The sequence below is a fragment of the Agelaius phoeniceus genome, chromosome 3 (genome assembly GCF_051311805.1).
Source record: "Agelaius phoeniceus isolate bAgePho1 chromosome 3, bAgePho1.hap1, whole genome shotgun sequence".
NCBI lineage: Eukaryota > Metazoa > Chordata > Aves > Passeriformes > Icteridae > Agelaius > Agelaius phoeniceus.
Window position 1 is genome coordinate 89,422,185 of NC_135267.1, and position 16,348 is coordinate 89,438,532.

At 39.0% G+C, this 16,348-nt stretch overlaps 1 protein-coding gene across 2 annotated transcripts in view; it reads right to left on the minus strand.

The window, feature by feature from the left end:
* The window catches only part of PRKCE (protein kinase C epsilon), a 287,638-nt gene that overhangs the window by 29,146 nt on the left and 242,144 nt on the right, over positions 1-16,348 (minus strand). The window lies entirely within an intron of this gene.

Sequence of the window (16,348 nt, forward strand, 5' to 3'; positions counted from 1 at the left end):
ATTTTTTCCATTAGCACTAAGCAAGGAGTACCAATTTATCCATACTCTGGCATATGGGTTCAGTGAATAGGTATTTTCAAACTTGGATTACTTTGAATTTGATTCTTAATGTATAGTAGCAATTCAAAGTTCAGATTGCAATGAAAAGGATAAAAAACAACATTCCCATCCTTGGGAGCACTGTTTTCTGTAGCTTAAGGCTTAAAAATAATTACACAGGAATATTTTGCATTCATTGTTAAACAACATATCTTAGCAGCTGTTTCTGATCATACAAATGTCTTTGTGTCAAAACCACACAATTGCCTGCTTATGAAATTGGGTTAGGTCAAAAAAAGGTTGAGAAAAGGATATCCACCTTTCCTGTCTTGCCCTCTGCATATTTTCTAAATATACCATTGCTGGTTAATACATGTTCCAGCACAATAGAGGCTAGGTACCATTTAACTTACCTGCCACTTGCCTTAGACTTAATAACAAAAGGATCTGGAAAGTCAGTGCATAAAAGAACTCTCACTTGCATGAACAGCCCCCTGCCCCCTCCCCCCCCAAATAAAACCTCTTCATCATGTAGATAGAATAACATAAAACAAAGGCAAAAAAATCCCACTTATATTGCATGTGTATCAAAACAACATTTGCTTTTTATATTTCTGTCTAGGCTTTTAGGTATCTCTGATATATATTAAAGATACATATTATATTTATATATAATATATATATATATATAAATATATATCTATATTGTAATGTATGTATGAATGCATAGAGAGGTGAGAATCAAAAGCAGAACACATGTCTTTAAGTGACTTTGTCAACACTTCCTGATCAGAAATCTTTTTCCTGGAAAAATTACACAAATTTCCTTAGGATGAATTGATGAAAAAAAAAGTAAATAGTGTGTGTGTAGGCAAGTTCTAAATCAGAGAAGAGGAATAAAATCCCATGCCAGCCTCTGTAAATTAATTTCACCCCAAAAGCCTATGAAAAGACAAGGGTTTTTTTCAAAAAAATTCTTTATGCCAACAAATTTGACCTGAGTGAGGGATGAGAAGTCTTCACCTTACTCAGAGAATTTCTTCCAGAGAAATGTCTCCTTGTCAGATTCCAGCCTTCAGAACCACAGGCACCAAACACGGTGGAAGCATTTATGCACATTAATTGATTAAACAGCCCTTCCAAGGCTGCAGCATGTTAAGAGTTTTTGTAGACATGTCCAAACCTACAGTATGCTGAGATTTCCCCAGAAGAAGTCTTTTCTGCTTCTCACACAATTTCAGTAGGTGGATTTTAGTTTGGGTTTTGTTTTCCTTTTGACACTTCTGAAATATTTTTTAACATGTTGGCCCATATATTCCTCAAGCAGGTACACAGGCCAACATGAAAATCAGCTGTTCCTGGGCCACAGGACCTACTACTGTTGATATCTGTTTGCCCTGGCATTATGTTGGACAACTCTGGCAAATCACTTTCCAGAGGTAGGAAGAGGTGGTAACTTGAGGGTTTAAAGGGTTATACATAAGGGGTTATGTGGCAGCCAGCTGGATCTTAGATTGTTTAGGAAGTGCTGATATGAATGACCTTAAGGGATGATAAAATATGCAGTCTGCTCCAAGGGGCCGTGCCTGGGTGACCACTGAGGACCTGCAAGAGCAGCGTAGCTGATCCAGAGATAGCCAAGTGTGATGCAGACCTACTGCTCAAGGTCTGCAGAATCATTGCACATCTGCAATGATGCACCCACAAAGCAGATTCTGGGAAGCACTGGAGAACTTACTGTGCCTGTAGGGATAGGTTGTGTTACACACATGTCACAAAGTGGTTTGTGCATGTAAAACAAGCCTGACCTGGCACAACAAAGCCATATTTACCTCAGTAACCGTAAAACCACTGTCTCCTACATAAACCAGCTTTGTCAGATATGGTTTTATGTGGCTGAAGTACACTCTGGCTGTAGAAATGTTTATTGCAAGCAATATCCCCTACATCACACTTGGCTATCTCTGGATCAGCTACGCTGCTCTTGCAGGTCCTCAGTGGTCACCCAGGCATGGCCCCTTGGAGCAGACTGCATATTTTATCATCCCTTAAGGTCATTCATATCAGCACTTCCTAAACAATCTAAGATCCAGCTGGCTGCCACATAACCCCTTATGTATAACCCTTTAAACCCTCAAGTTACCACCTCTTCCTACCTCTGGAAAGTGATTTGCCAGAATTGTCCAACATAATGCCAGGGCAAACAGATATCAACAGCTCTGTCTCCTCCTCACAAGAAGTCAAAGAAACAAAACAAATCTCCCTGTTTCAAAAGTCATGTGCCTTCCCAAAACTGTTCCTTCAGTAAATTACAAGAGCTGCAATAAAAAGATCTGCATTCAAACAGGACTATAGCAACACCAAATAGAATGTGATCATCAGGGTAAGGCTCTTACAGATTGAAGAAGGAAATAAGATTGTAGCTGTAGTTTATAACTTCCAAGTACAGTGTTATCTTGGATGTTCCTTACTGTAGAAGAATACAAGCTATATTTCAAGAAGTCAAGATGTTCAGATAAAGAAATCAAAGTATAATTATATTTGATGTAATCTTGGAACCACTTACAGCCACCATCACAATAGACTGTTAGAAAGAAGGTCATAATACATATAATTATGATAGGAACTGAAGAAATTCGAGAGGCTGCTTAGAAAATTGATCCACTTTATTAAGTGTTTTAAGTATTAAGTGTTTATGAGAAGACTCTAAAATTATGTCTTAACTCTGATTGCAGGATTTCTCCATGCAGGTAAGTGACACACTGGAGTTGTTAGGACCTAAAATCATTTAACTTTAATTTAATGCAATCCATATGGTAGCCATGAACTTGAATGGAGATATAGTCAATAGTCCAGGAAAGTCCTAAGCTATGAGAAACCTCAACAGCAATAAAACGCTAAGAGTAAGGCACCACACAATGGATAAGGACAAGATACTCACTATCCTCTTTATTTTCTTAAGGATTTGTATAAGATACAGAAATTAGCAATAAAAATTTAACTTGACAGTGGAAAAACAGAATAAACAAACTGAGCCAAGAGAAAACTAGGAAGAGTCTAATTATTAAATTCTGACTACCCGTAAAGCGTGACAATGAAATTTTAAGCCTATCTGTAAAAGCACAAGTCAATTTAACTTTTTTACCATTTACCAAACTATAATCTTACTTGACAGAAGTAAAACATCTGGGACCCCTTTATCAAGCCAAAACAGGGCAGTGAAGCCTATAAGCCTCTTCAAAACTCTGCTGAAGGCACTGAGGACATCGGCTTCATTACTCACGCAATAATGAAACGTAATACCAGTAGATTTGTGTTATCACAGAGTGCACCAGAGTTTCAAAAGAAATTTGGAAGAGGCTAAAACAACAGCAGTATGACTCCCATCAAAGTACATATGGGAGGTTAAAAGGTAAGCTGGGAGTCTGCCAAAGTGCCAAACTCATGGCTAGCCCACAAGATTGTCATATATAGTCCATAAAAGTGCCTGCATGGAAAATCATTCCATCAATTTACAGTTGCCAGATTAAAAAAAATTAACCAGAAAAAACCTCCCCAAACCAAGAAACCTTACGAAATCCCTCTAATTCTGCAACTGTGGAAGAAGAAATCTTAAATTAACTACATTAATATGAGAGTAGGAATAGATAATGTGCTATTTAACACCTCACAGAAAAAAAAACAACCCAACAACCAAAATGTACAGAGAAAAGGAAGCAAATGAAAAAGTAAGAGAAAAAGAGTTGTCAAGGAAGCTTGTCTTTCCAGAGCAGCAGCCTCATTGAAAAAAATTAAAACTTTTAACTTTTAGACTCTTATTTCCCCAGAACAGTTCCAAGAAACAGCCAGCTCTCCGACTCCTCCAGAAGTAAAGTAGACAGCCATATCTGGAATGTAAAACAATCTTCTGTACAGATTGTTCCATTCTGATCCATTCTGTCTTTTATTTCTTTCCTGGATTTAGTGCCAGTTGTCTACCTCTGAATCAGAACATACCAAATAATAGTGTCAGCTCAATGACAAAGGTCTATTAAATTCTTCTTTTTCTCATTTTGCATTCTCTTTGTAGCAAGTAAGGAAGTCATCTCTATCTGACAAAATGAGTTCCTGAGTAATAATTACATGCAACTGCAAACAACCTAACCAGTTAAGCCAGGAGAATGCTCAGATTTCTTGAATGCAGCAATGCTACATTAAGCTGTTTCTCTCCTTTGTTTTTTTGCCAAGATACTTTGTAGACTCACTTCAATTGACTTGAACAGTCATTGCATGAAATGTTGTAGGATGGTTTTCTTTTCTTTTTCTTTTTTTTTGGAGGGGGGCAGGTTTTGTTCTGAGAAAGCTTTAAACAGAAATTTAAGCCTTGGTCTCTACTTCTGCATTCCTGCCAGCATCACAATCACCTCAGAAGCTGGAATGACTGGCAGTGTCTCAAGAAATAATCAGGATTATGAGTTATGTTTGTGCAAGTTGGAACAGAAGAGCAGGCTGACTGCAGGTAACCTGTGTGAAAACTTCTGTAACCCTCACCGCTTCCTCCACACACGAATGCCATAAGACACTGAGTGCCCTGGCTGCCTCCAAAGGCTCAGTGGATGAGCATTTCATAGCCCTGGGTTCCTAAAATCCCAATCCCACCAGTAGCCAGAGAGATAAGCATCTTGTGTGAGTGGCACAAGTGCCATTTAGATAACACACAGTTTTCTTGCTGAAAGTAAGGCAGTTAAACAATCAAGATGGGTTTGACCAGTAAAATCAGAAAGTCTGCCAAACATTACTAACAGTAGCCTTTCAACACAGCAAACAGCAGTGACTAAATAAATATATATTTGAAGAACAAGATCAAGCAGCCAGAGAAATATAATCACAGGCCGGCAAGCAACCACTTTACAGTGGCTACTTTACCACTTCTACTCTGACTGTTGATTGAGCAACACCTCACAGAATGAAGCATAATAATTATTAGGTACAAATAATAGCATTGAAAGCAGGAATATTTATTTATAAGGTAAAAATTAAATGAAGGATTGTACCTTACTAAACATCTATAAAAGATCAGCATTCAGAAAGATTGAAAGCAGCAAAAGCTAAAGTATAGAACTACAGAACAACCACTTTTTTTGGGACTTTCAAGTGCAATAAACCCTTTCAATAGTGTATTTGAAATCACTGCCATTGTTCCCCTGCATGGGAAAATCACATCCTCTCTGCAGGCTTTAAATAGACAAACTGTTCACACAAGAAACCACAGAAGGTAAAAAGAAAACTTCCTACAAGGACGTGGAAAAACCATCAGAATCATTCTCTAGTTATTAGTGTTACTGAAATTCATAACTGAAGGGAATATGATCATCATAGCAATTAGAAATTTCAACAAGATGATTTTTAAATCTGTTTAATTAAGGTAAGACTTCTACATTCCTAGAATTACTTTCTTAGTTACTCAGTGATATCCAAGTTGCTTTTGAGATAAAGATGCTCACCTACATCAGGTCTCTCATGTACCCAGCATAAATTTCCTCTTTGATGTCCTCAAAATACTGATAACTAATGTATTAGGTTACAATTCTAAGCAAGATGAAATTGCATATAGAACTAGTCAGAAAAGATGAAGGAAAGTAAACAATTTAAAAGTTATAATGTTAGCTTCTTTAGTGATTAGATCTCACTAACTTAGTCTCAGTTTCCATACATAAACAGAACAGGACAGATATATTAGAGGATTGTACTTCCAGAGTGGATTCTTTTGTTGCTCTAAGTATTTTAGTCACAACCCATCAGCAAGACTGTTTTCCCCCTCAGCAACAGATGAGAGATAAATGGGAAAATTCAAACCATACCTACTAAGAAAACACAAACTAATAATAATAATTCTTTTTTCCCCATTTGAAAACCTCTAGGGGAAAGAAGGAGCCCATATTTTCTGAGGTTACTGAGCATAAATGGGCAATAACTGCAGTGCTGTTGGGTATTACGTTCTACCAGTGACCTCCCTTATCTATGAATAAAAAAAAATGGGGGACACACTGGATTGTTCATGCTTGTGAGTGAATTCATTGCAGTAGAGCAGTTTGTGTTAGCAGAGAGGAAGTAGGAGGATACCTGAGTGAGACTAACAGTGAGAAAAAGATGGTTCTGCTGCTTTTGTTGTAGTAAGTTATCTCAGTTTTGCCTGTGATTAACTGAAAGTCTTGGAATTTCTCTGCTTTGTTTTAATGTTGATCCATTAAGTAATTACTGAATTTATGATACACAGTTTTTGACACTGTTACATTACTTGATATCATCAAAGAATAAAGATAATATATAACACAAACACTGTAGTAGAGTTGTACTCAGTAATATACAGAAAAATCTGCTGTGCAGACTTGAAAACTGCTATTTTCCAGTGTCAAGTTTGGAATAAAGTGAATCCAACTTATTCTGATGTGTATCATTGAGTATACTTGCTAATGGCGGATGAATTGCTGTGACAGACTTAGTTTCAAATAAAGCCAGAGATATTATAATTCATTTTCATTGAAGTTCAGACAGCAGGCTAGACATAAATGGGAAGGGTTGACTTTTAATGTGACCATACTGACATTCTCTTGTCAGGCATGTTTACTTTAAAAAACACACACATTTACTTATATAACACAACATCCACCACCCTGCCATTTGCACAAATGATTTGTGGACTAAGGGGTGGCAGAGATGGGAGGAGGGATGTAGCAAAAGCCTGTTTGCTCTCTACCCACCAAAGACATCGGAGGGAGATAAACACACGATCACTGTCTGTGGCTGTGTAAGCCCTCATTGCTACAAGGCAAAAGTGAGGCTTGCAGATGTGTAACACCACCTCTCCAGCAGTGCCCACCAGTGAAAAGCCTTTCAGGTCAGCAAGGGCCCAAAATAGAAAAGAAGGCTGCATGTATTCTATGGTCCTAACTGTTTACTGACGTCTTAATGACATATTGAACAAAGGTTTAATATTCATTTCCAGCAGCTTAAGGAAACCAATGCCTTTTACAATAGCAGAAAAAAAAAATCTCTTTAAAATAATTTCTTTATATGGCTTTCTACTGGCTTTGACCAAAACTTTATTACAATTGTCGGTAGCAGCTTAGGACATTACTGAGCCTGATCTACTTATCTTATTCTGCTGGGTTTCCTTTAAATAATGTGCAGGCAAATAAATATATTGTACTTAACAGCTTTCCTTTGTATGACTTTTCCTTTCTTATTATTTTCACATTTTTATTTGTGAACCTAAGTGAAATATGTACAAGTTCAAATATGCATTATGTAAGCACAGAAGGGAGTGGTCTCTATTGCTCTTTCAAGAGAAGGTTGCCTTAGCATTCACATCATGTTACTTTATAAACCTCATCCTTCATGACTCCCACACCTGGGAATGCAACAATTTTTCCATGGGTCTGAGACAGGAATGTGATATAGCACTACAATGTTGCCTCTTGATTCAGCTTACTGCCAAAGATTTGATTTAGACAAGCTTTTTGTAGGATCCCAGTGGCAATTCTCCCTTTCCCATAGCCCACAGGCCTGGAATTTTTGTACCAAATAAGAACTGCCACGAATGGACCTGGCTTCATATTAAGCCTATTGCATAGGACAAACAACCTGCCTCAGAAACTTGCAGTTAAATTAGATACCAATTTATTTTCCCATTTTGTAAGCCTTCTTGAGATTTTACAAACCCTTTGTGCTTTTTGTGAAAGTAAGGTAAGCAGACCCCAACCTGGTGCTCCAGCCAGGGACTGGTTCTGCATGGGGGCTGAGCTGCCTGCATGTCCTGGTCCTCCCCACCCTGCTGAGTGTCCCAACATTAAGGCTACCAGTAGTTTCCTCAGGGATTTTCTTCTTTTGTTCTCACTCTCTCTACTTCAGGTTAAACCACCATTTTCTTACTTTTTCCTTGAAAACTTCAGCTGAAAAATTCTTAACTGGCTCTGCATATTCAGGGTGGAACAATGGGAAGAAATCTGTCCTACAGCTAATGATATTTACTGTTTCAGGCTCCACTACAAAGCCCATGACTAAGTAATTGCTAAATATGTAATGTGATAAACCTTGTCCTCACTGACACCTTGGTGATCTCACTGAAGACAAGAGAGGTCCCCAGGCTTAGCCAAGGTCTGACTCAAACTGTGGTATGCTACTCTGTGAGGTTCAGTGCTCTTATTTTTGCATCTCAAATAACATCAAAATAAGATTGTGTATTATAACAATAGGTTAAGTGGAGCACAAACTAAAAGTGACTACTATGTATGTCCATAATCCTTTAAAAGAAAACAATACTTAATCATTATTTGATAAAACCACTTGATGAAAGACAGTGAAAGGACAGGGTGAAGCTAGAAAAGCTTGTTAGATCAAGTTTTGAAAACTTAGTTCTGAAAAATATGTTACCAGAACCTTAGAAAGCAAATTTATCAGTGGAGACCCTAATGAAGTTTGGAGCTGCTCAAAAGCTTTTCTTTGGAAACCAAAAGCAATGTTGTTTTTCTTGTATTTTTTTTTCTCAATGACCTTAGTAGGTAGGATGACAAAATCATTATCATTTGAACAACAATAGAATACAAATCACACAAGCAGAAAGAAAAGAGCACTTGCACTTCGGGCATACAGTTTCTGTGTCTAACCAAAAAGACTGAAATTCTTACTTCCAACGTTTGACTGAAAATTTCTTATATAGAGTAGGAAAAGATGCACCAAGCAAATGCATGCATATCTGGGTAGCACTTTGCATTTCGGTAGCAGTTCTCATTGAGCTAGCTCAGTAATGAATCCTCATAACTTAATAACCCACAACAATGATCTTTTATCTTATACAGGTATCAGGAAAAACAGAATTAAAATATATATTGTAATCAATCCCAATTCCATCAATTTTCAAAATTTACCTTAAACGTGAATATAACTAGAGCTCTGAAACATTTTGTTCTGGTTTTAATTTTCTATCTTGTACTTTGCAGGATTCTGACTAGATTTGTGCCACCAGTCATAGGAGGTAAATTGAAGTACCATGGCTTGCCCCAGGCTCCCTCCATGGCCATCTCCACAGATATCTTCAGGCAGATGATACACAGCACATGTGGGCTGCACAGCTTCCTAAAGCAGTCTGTCCTACTCCACTGACGGTAAATGTACTCCAGGAGAAGCAGGATTCTGATTTGGAAGCTTCAGTTGTGCTTCCTAAAGTTAGGTGAGATAAATCTGAGCCTTTGTGCACATTCAGTATGAACTGCTTCCTGGCTTCCTTATTCCAGATGATTCCTTCTTATTCCAGATAGAGAATTCATTCAAATTCAAAGTTGCAAAACTTCCATTTTTGTAGTTGAAAGTCAAACAAAGGCAGATTTCTTAAAAAGATCTGCATTTATTTGTCTTTTCTGTCATGGAGGAATTGCCACACACACAATTTTCTAGAAAAAATAAATTAAGTTATGCCCTCTAATAATTTATTTTTTCTCACTTAGGTCACATGGAGCACTCCTGTGCAAAAACTCCCCACATGCATATCCATCAAAAAGCCAGACATCTAATTGCTCTGCTTTGACGCACCAAATAAAGGGCTCCAAAGCATTATTATTCTGCATTGTTCAGGCACACAGAGAGAGTTTTCTGAAAAAAACCCCAACAAACCAGAAGAAAAGCTGCTACTGTAATCAGGCATGATTGCAGGCATTTCCTGTATTTTGCTATCAAACCCGTTGTTTTTTCCATTACATAGTAAGTGAACTTTAGTAAGGTCAAGACACCAGAGAAAAACAGGATCAGAATATCTTTAATCAACTAAAGCTGAGTATTTTAGTCTCTCTCTTTCAGTTGTTTAGCCCTGGATCTTATCCGACATCTCCAACTTTCTTCCTTAAATCACAGATACATAAACCAGGTCAGTTTGAGTTTATGATTTAGCCAGTTGTTTTCAATGGCATTTAACTTGTTAGCCTCACACTTCCCCTAGCCTAAAGGCCAATCAACCTCATGCTGTGTAACAAGACCAATATTATTCTAATATGATATAAGTCCAACAGGGGAGATGGGTTTTCATTCCCAATCACAATACTGAGCAAACAAACTTCCCTGGCTGGAAGCCTATCATTTCCACCACAGTGACTATTAAGATCAAGTGTAAATTATGAAATTACTATTAAATGATAGTCAAATGATAGTGTAGGTGAATTTGATCCATTCTTATATGTTGTTATCCTGCTATCATGCTAAATGCAGATCATTTTAAGGCATATATAACTCCCTATCCTGTGCTCTGACCCTATTATTTTTGGAGAGAAAAAGTCTTTATCTTCCACGAACGCCAGATGACATTTTCCTTGTTAATGTAATACAAATGTCAACACCTGCCTCGGAAATGACCAGTACCAAACATATTGTTGACTGATTGAAGAATGGAAAACCCAGTTGTGCTAAACCCAGCAATTCTACAGAGAAAGCTTCTGATGCTTCCAGTGATATGGAACTAGTAAGGAAAGAGACTTCAATATGGGTGGTAGGTTGTAATAAAAGCCTTAGCCTTTCTCCCAGAGAAAAGGTAACCTATCAAAGAGGAGCACAGGCTGATGATCTGTTACATCAGGAGTGCCAGGAAACAGTTAAAAGGCTGTGCAGCATTAGAAGTGCTGAGATGGAGCTAGGTAGGTGATTACTGTGCTGGACACCACAGATAAGGAGGCACCTTGCATCCTGGTGCTGACCAAAACCAGGACTCTGCTTCATTCCCCACCCTCCAGCATTCCCACCAAAAACACATATGAAACTTTAACAGCTGTAGGCACCCATGAGAAGTGAGGTCTGCAAGGAGAAGCTCTACCAGTGGCATGCAGGGAAAAGCAAAGATGAAGACTCAGTGGGTGACTCTTTGTTAAGGGGCACTGAGGCACCCATCTGCCAGCCTGATAGCCACTGGAGGTGTGCTGCATTCCAGGAGCTAAGGTCTGGGATGTTGCCAAGATGGTGCCACAAATTGTCACAAACACACAATGCTCTCCCACCGCTGCTCTTATGCCATGTAGGCATAAATGACATGGCAAGCTGGAACCTGGGCCACAATCAGGGAAGACTACAGAACCCTGAGATGGCAAGCAAAAAGTATTGGTGTATAAGTCATCTTTCCTTCTGTTTAACCATTTTTAACCACTTAGAGAAAAGATTAAGCCAAAATAGATGTATAATGCAAATCAACTTCTGTCTTTGTGGCTGGGGCAGTCATGAGGGTTTTGGCTTTTATGACAACTGGACAATCTTCAATGACTCTTAGTGTGTCAGAGAGAAATGGGATCCACCTGTCTAGAAGAGGCAAGGGAATCTCTGAAAACAGGTTGGCCACCATGGCGAGGTGGGCTTTAAACTGCAGGACTTAGCAGATGGGGTCCAAAGTGGCAACACTCATGCCATTTCAAATGGGGAATAAGCCAGGCCGACCAGAGTAAGGATAAACATTCCTTAGCTGCCTTCCAAGATGAGAAACAAAAGACCAACCATCACAAGAGTATGTATACTGATGCAGGCAGCCTGGGGAGCAAACACAAGGAACTGGAGCTCTGTGCCCAGTCAGAAAGCAGGGATAAATGGAACATGGTGAGACAACTCACGTGACTGGAGGACCATGATGGATGGCTACAGGCTGTCACATATAGACAGGCAGGGAAGAAAAGGAGGAGGTGTCATGCTCTGTGTTAAGGAGAAGCTTGAATGTATAGCAGTCAGCTATGGTGATTGTGGAAGCCCTACTGAATTCCTGCGGGTCAAGAACAAAATGGGTGTCTCCAATGGGGATCACAGAGACAGTAGGCACCTGCTACTGACCTCCCAGTCAAGAAAATAAGGCCAAAAAAGCAATATTTCTGTTATTTAAAGCAAGCTTTAGGTCAACAGAACCTGACTCTCATTGATCACTTCAATTACCCATACATTTGTTAGAAAAACAATTAAGCAGCTCACGGATCACCCATCAAGTTCCTGGAATGTGCAGAGAACCACTTCCTCATGCAAACATTAGATGTGCCAACCAGGAGTGAGGCACTGTTGCGTTGCTACTTGCAAAGTGGTTTACCAAGCAATCCTGCTTTGTAGTATCTTCATCAGTGATAGCTTTGGCTGCTGTGATCACCATATTGTTGGACTTTGGGACCTGGCTGAGCACACTGAAGCTTAGTACTAAGACAAAGGTCTGAGATTTTAGAAGAGCAAAATTCAGCTTGCATAGAGGTCAGTTATGCGGGATTCCTTGGGAAGCTTCCATGGACAAGAAAGGAACTAAGTTAGGGTGTTTCAAGCATGCTCTCCTGGAAATACAAAACCAGTGCATCCCCTTTAGAAGTACGGAAAGTTGGCAGAGCAACAGATTTCCCTTGGCTTAACTGTGAGCTTCTGAGTCTGCTCAGAAACCAAAAGAGAAGTGTACCAAAGATGGAAAAGCCGATTAATATCCTTTAAGAAATACAATGGCATTGCCAGGGTGTGCAGAGATGGAGTTTAATAAGCAAAAATTCAGACTGAACTAAAACTGGACAGAGATGTCAAAAAACACAAGAAAGGGTTCTTCAGGTACCTAAAGAACAAGCAGAAATAGAAGCTAAAAATTGTCCTACTGTTAAACAGGTGAGGTTAATTAGTCATCAACAACAATGAAAATGCAGCACTTCCAAAAACTTTCTTCACCTCTGTCTTCACCAACACTGTTGGGTGCCTGGGCTTGGGATCAAGAATCCATGTTGATGAAAACACCCACCCACTGTCAGAGAAAGAGGAGTTGGTGTATAAAGTATTATAGGAGTTTGACCCCTACAAATCACTGAGCCCTGACAATAGCCACCAGAGGGTACCAAGGAAGCTGGCTGACATCGCTGCAAAGCTGCTCTCCATAACCTTTGAGAAGACAGGGAGATCCCAGAAGACTGGAAGAAGTCTAATGTCAACCCCATCTACAAGAAAGGCTAAAAGGAGGATCCAGAAAACAACAGGCTCATCAGTCTTAACTTTCAGATCCTGGGAAAGTTATGGAACAAATCCTCCTGGGGCTATCACAAGTCAGATGAAGCACATGATTGGGAAAACCATAATGGATTAGCCAAAGGCAAATTGTGTGTGACAAACTTGATGGCATTCATTGACAAAGTAATCTGCTCAGCTGAAGTGGGGCGAGTGGTGGACATCATCAATTTTCATTTCACCAAGGCTTTGAACATGGATTGTCACAGCTTCCTCCTAGATAAACTGATGTGCTATGGCCTGGATGAGTCCATGAGGCTCATGGGGAACTGGCTGGCAGGACACACCCAGAGTGGTGGTAAATAGTTCCTTTTAGAACTCGCAGCTTGTCACAAGTGAGGTCTCCCAGGGACCAATCCTGGTCTCAAGGCTGTTTAATATTTTTTCAAGTGATCAGCATGATGGGATCAAGTGTATCCTGATGAAGATTGATGTGAACAGCAAACTGAGTGGGAAATGGACATATTGGAAAGAGAACCACCCTGAAGGAAGACCTGGATAGTCTGGGAGAGTGAGCTGACATTACAAAACTCAACAAAAACAAGTGTAAGGTCTTGCACCTGGGGAAACATAATCCAGGAGTGAAGAATAAACCAGTATCTACCCAGCAAAGGAGAAGCTCTGTGGAAAGAGATCTGGTGGTCCTGGCGGACACCAAGCTCAGTGTGAGTGAACAATGTGCTGTTGCAGCACAGAAAGCAAATAGGACACTGGGCTGCATTAACAAGGGCACCATGGAAAAGATGACCAAAAGACTGAGAATCTGGCCATATGATGAAAGGCTGAGAGAATTGGGCTGTTCAGCCTTCAGAAGAGAAGGCTCAAGGTAGACCTTATCACCATGTTCCAGCATTTAAAAGGAACAAACAAGTCAGATACTCACTTTTTAGGAGAAATCACACAGAAAAAAGAAGACCATACACTATTCCTGGAGCGATTCCAATTAGACACGAGAAGAAAATTTTTCACAAGGGGAAATATCTGGAATTGAAACTATGTCCCTGGTGAAGTGCACGATCCCCCAGTATTGGACACTCTTAAGATTCAGCTGGAGAAGGTGCTGGGCCATCTTGTCTGGACAATGTTTTTACCAAGAAAGTTTGGATTGGACTATCCCTGGGTCTCCTTCCCACCTGATATACTATCATTCTATGATTCCCAACAGGCACAAAGAAAACTTGTGCTTTGGTCCAGTTCTGTTACTTAAATGAGAATTCCAGGTTGCCTTAACACTGCAATAAGACTAAGAGCAACCTTATTATCCACCTTCTTAACACAGATGCAAGCAATAAAGGCTATTCAGTGCTAATACAGATTATCTTCTTAATTCCAATAAGGTTGTTTATTAAAAGAAAACTAATGAAAAGAAATGGCCATTTCTCAGGGAAGGAACCAGACTGTCAGCATACTCCAAGATGAGAACACACAGCAAAGACGAAGCTTGTAAAATATTACAATCTGCTGGTAAAAGTTAGCACTAATCTTTTATGTCCTCAATAATGCCTATTTTGTGCTTCTATCTGGAATAGATAGAACCACTATTAGATTCAGGGGAAAAGTGAAAACACAGCAATGCAGGGAACCTATGCTATAACTTGACTTGGTCTTCTTTTTCTTTCATTCCTTTGAACAAACACCATATACACACTCCACAAAATTTAAGGAAGATATTTAAAAAAAAATAAATATATATATATTAGTCTGGCAACTACAAGACAGGACATACAATAAAATGGCCAAACACAGGTGACTGGGAACAAATCCTGAGGAAGCCATTGATGCACCAGCATAAGCCAACATTTCAGTGCCTTTTCTGTACTAACCAATGCCCTCTGCACCTTTATGAAGCCCAGAAAGCGTAAAGGAGAAGGGTTGCTAAAGGCTTTTGCATAAAATGTTTCTTTTTATAAAAGAAATCAGTTGAAAAGAATCCTCTTCCCTATGCTCACAAGGGTGTCCTTAGCAGGGAACAAACACAGCTCCCAGCAGTAAGCAGACTCCTGTTAAGCTCCATATCATGTTTCCATGGAGAAAAATGCTTTCTTATTCAGAACAGAAAAAGTCTGCAGTGAACTTTTGTACAGACACTGATTTTTTTCAACCTCACTTTGGTCTTTTTATGGAAAGCATTTCCACAGAGTGGTGCCTGTAATACTACACAGAAAGGACTAAATAAATTATATAGCATAAATGAAATGATGTAACACAGCAAGAATGTTGCTTCCAACAAAATGTTTACTTATATGGAATAAGTAGAAGAAAGATTTTAGTAATTTTTGCTTCTATTCTGATTTCAGTAGCATAGTTCACATGCCTTAACATGTTTTTTGATCTATCACATGGTCTGAACATGGGAAGGGTATGCAGGCTCTTCATTTAAAACCTTTTCTAGCCCTGCTGTGTTTGTCTGGGATCAAAACAGCAGCATTCAACAGAAGTTTAACAAATTTCTGCAGAAATTCTTGTAAAAACTGTGAGTGAAATTTATTTTGTCCTTTAATTTTCTAAAAGCACTCTATTATACAAAGAAAGTTGTCTCTTCCAAAATTCTGTAGAGTTAACAATTTTCTATTATGTTTCATGGAAGATCACTGCAGTGGAGGGATTCTGGCAAAAATGAAGAAGGATATTATTTGTCCATAAAGCATGAAGAAGACACCAGAAAAAATGGGAGTTACTTGCCCTTATATGTTGATTTCTCCATGAAATAAACTTCTAATACTGCTTCCAGACAGAGGTCATAGAAACTGATGGTTCAAAATCCAATCCAATTCTTGCTTTGATATGTAATTAAAAAGGGCCATGTATGTTAATGCACAGAACTATATTTTATAAGATCCTATTTTAAAATTACAATTGTGTAGCAAAATCAAATTACTTTCCCCCCCAGCCTCTGCCAGGAAGCTCCACAAACATTTCTAGACAATCTTTTCATGTGCAGGAAGTTTCAGCTCCAGCATTGTTTCCAATGTAGCTCCTGCAACCTTCCCACATCTCCTCCAGAAAATGTACTTGGGAAAGTTACTTTGGCTGTAGTGCCAACTTATAATGTCACCACTTAAAATCTACTTATACAAGGCACCTCAAGATTTTTAATTAATATGAATGCAATGGAAAGATGAATCATGAGTCATTCATGTGAAATAAAACATGGCATGACTTAGGAAATTTACAGTGTACTCACTTTTGCCAGCATCAAGGTAAATTGCTACTGCAATTTACCTTCAGCTGTGAAGACAGACTACCAGGAGAAGCCAACAGTCCAGCCCAAATGCAAGAGAGAGGCAGTTCTGAA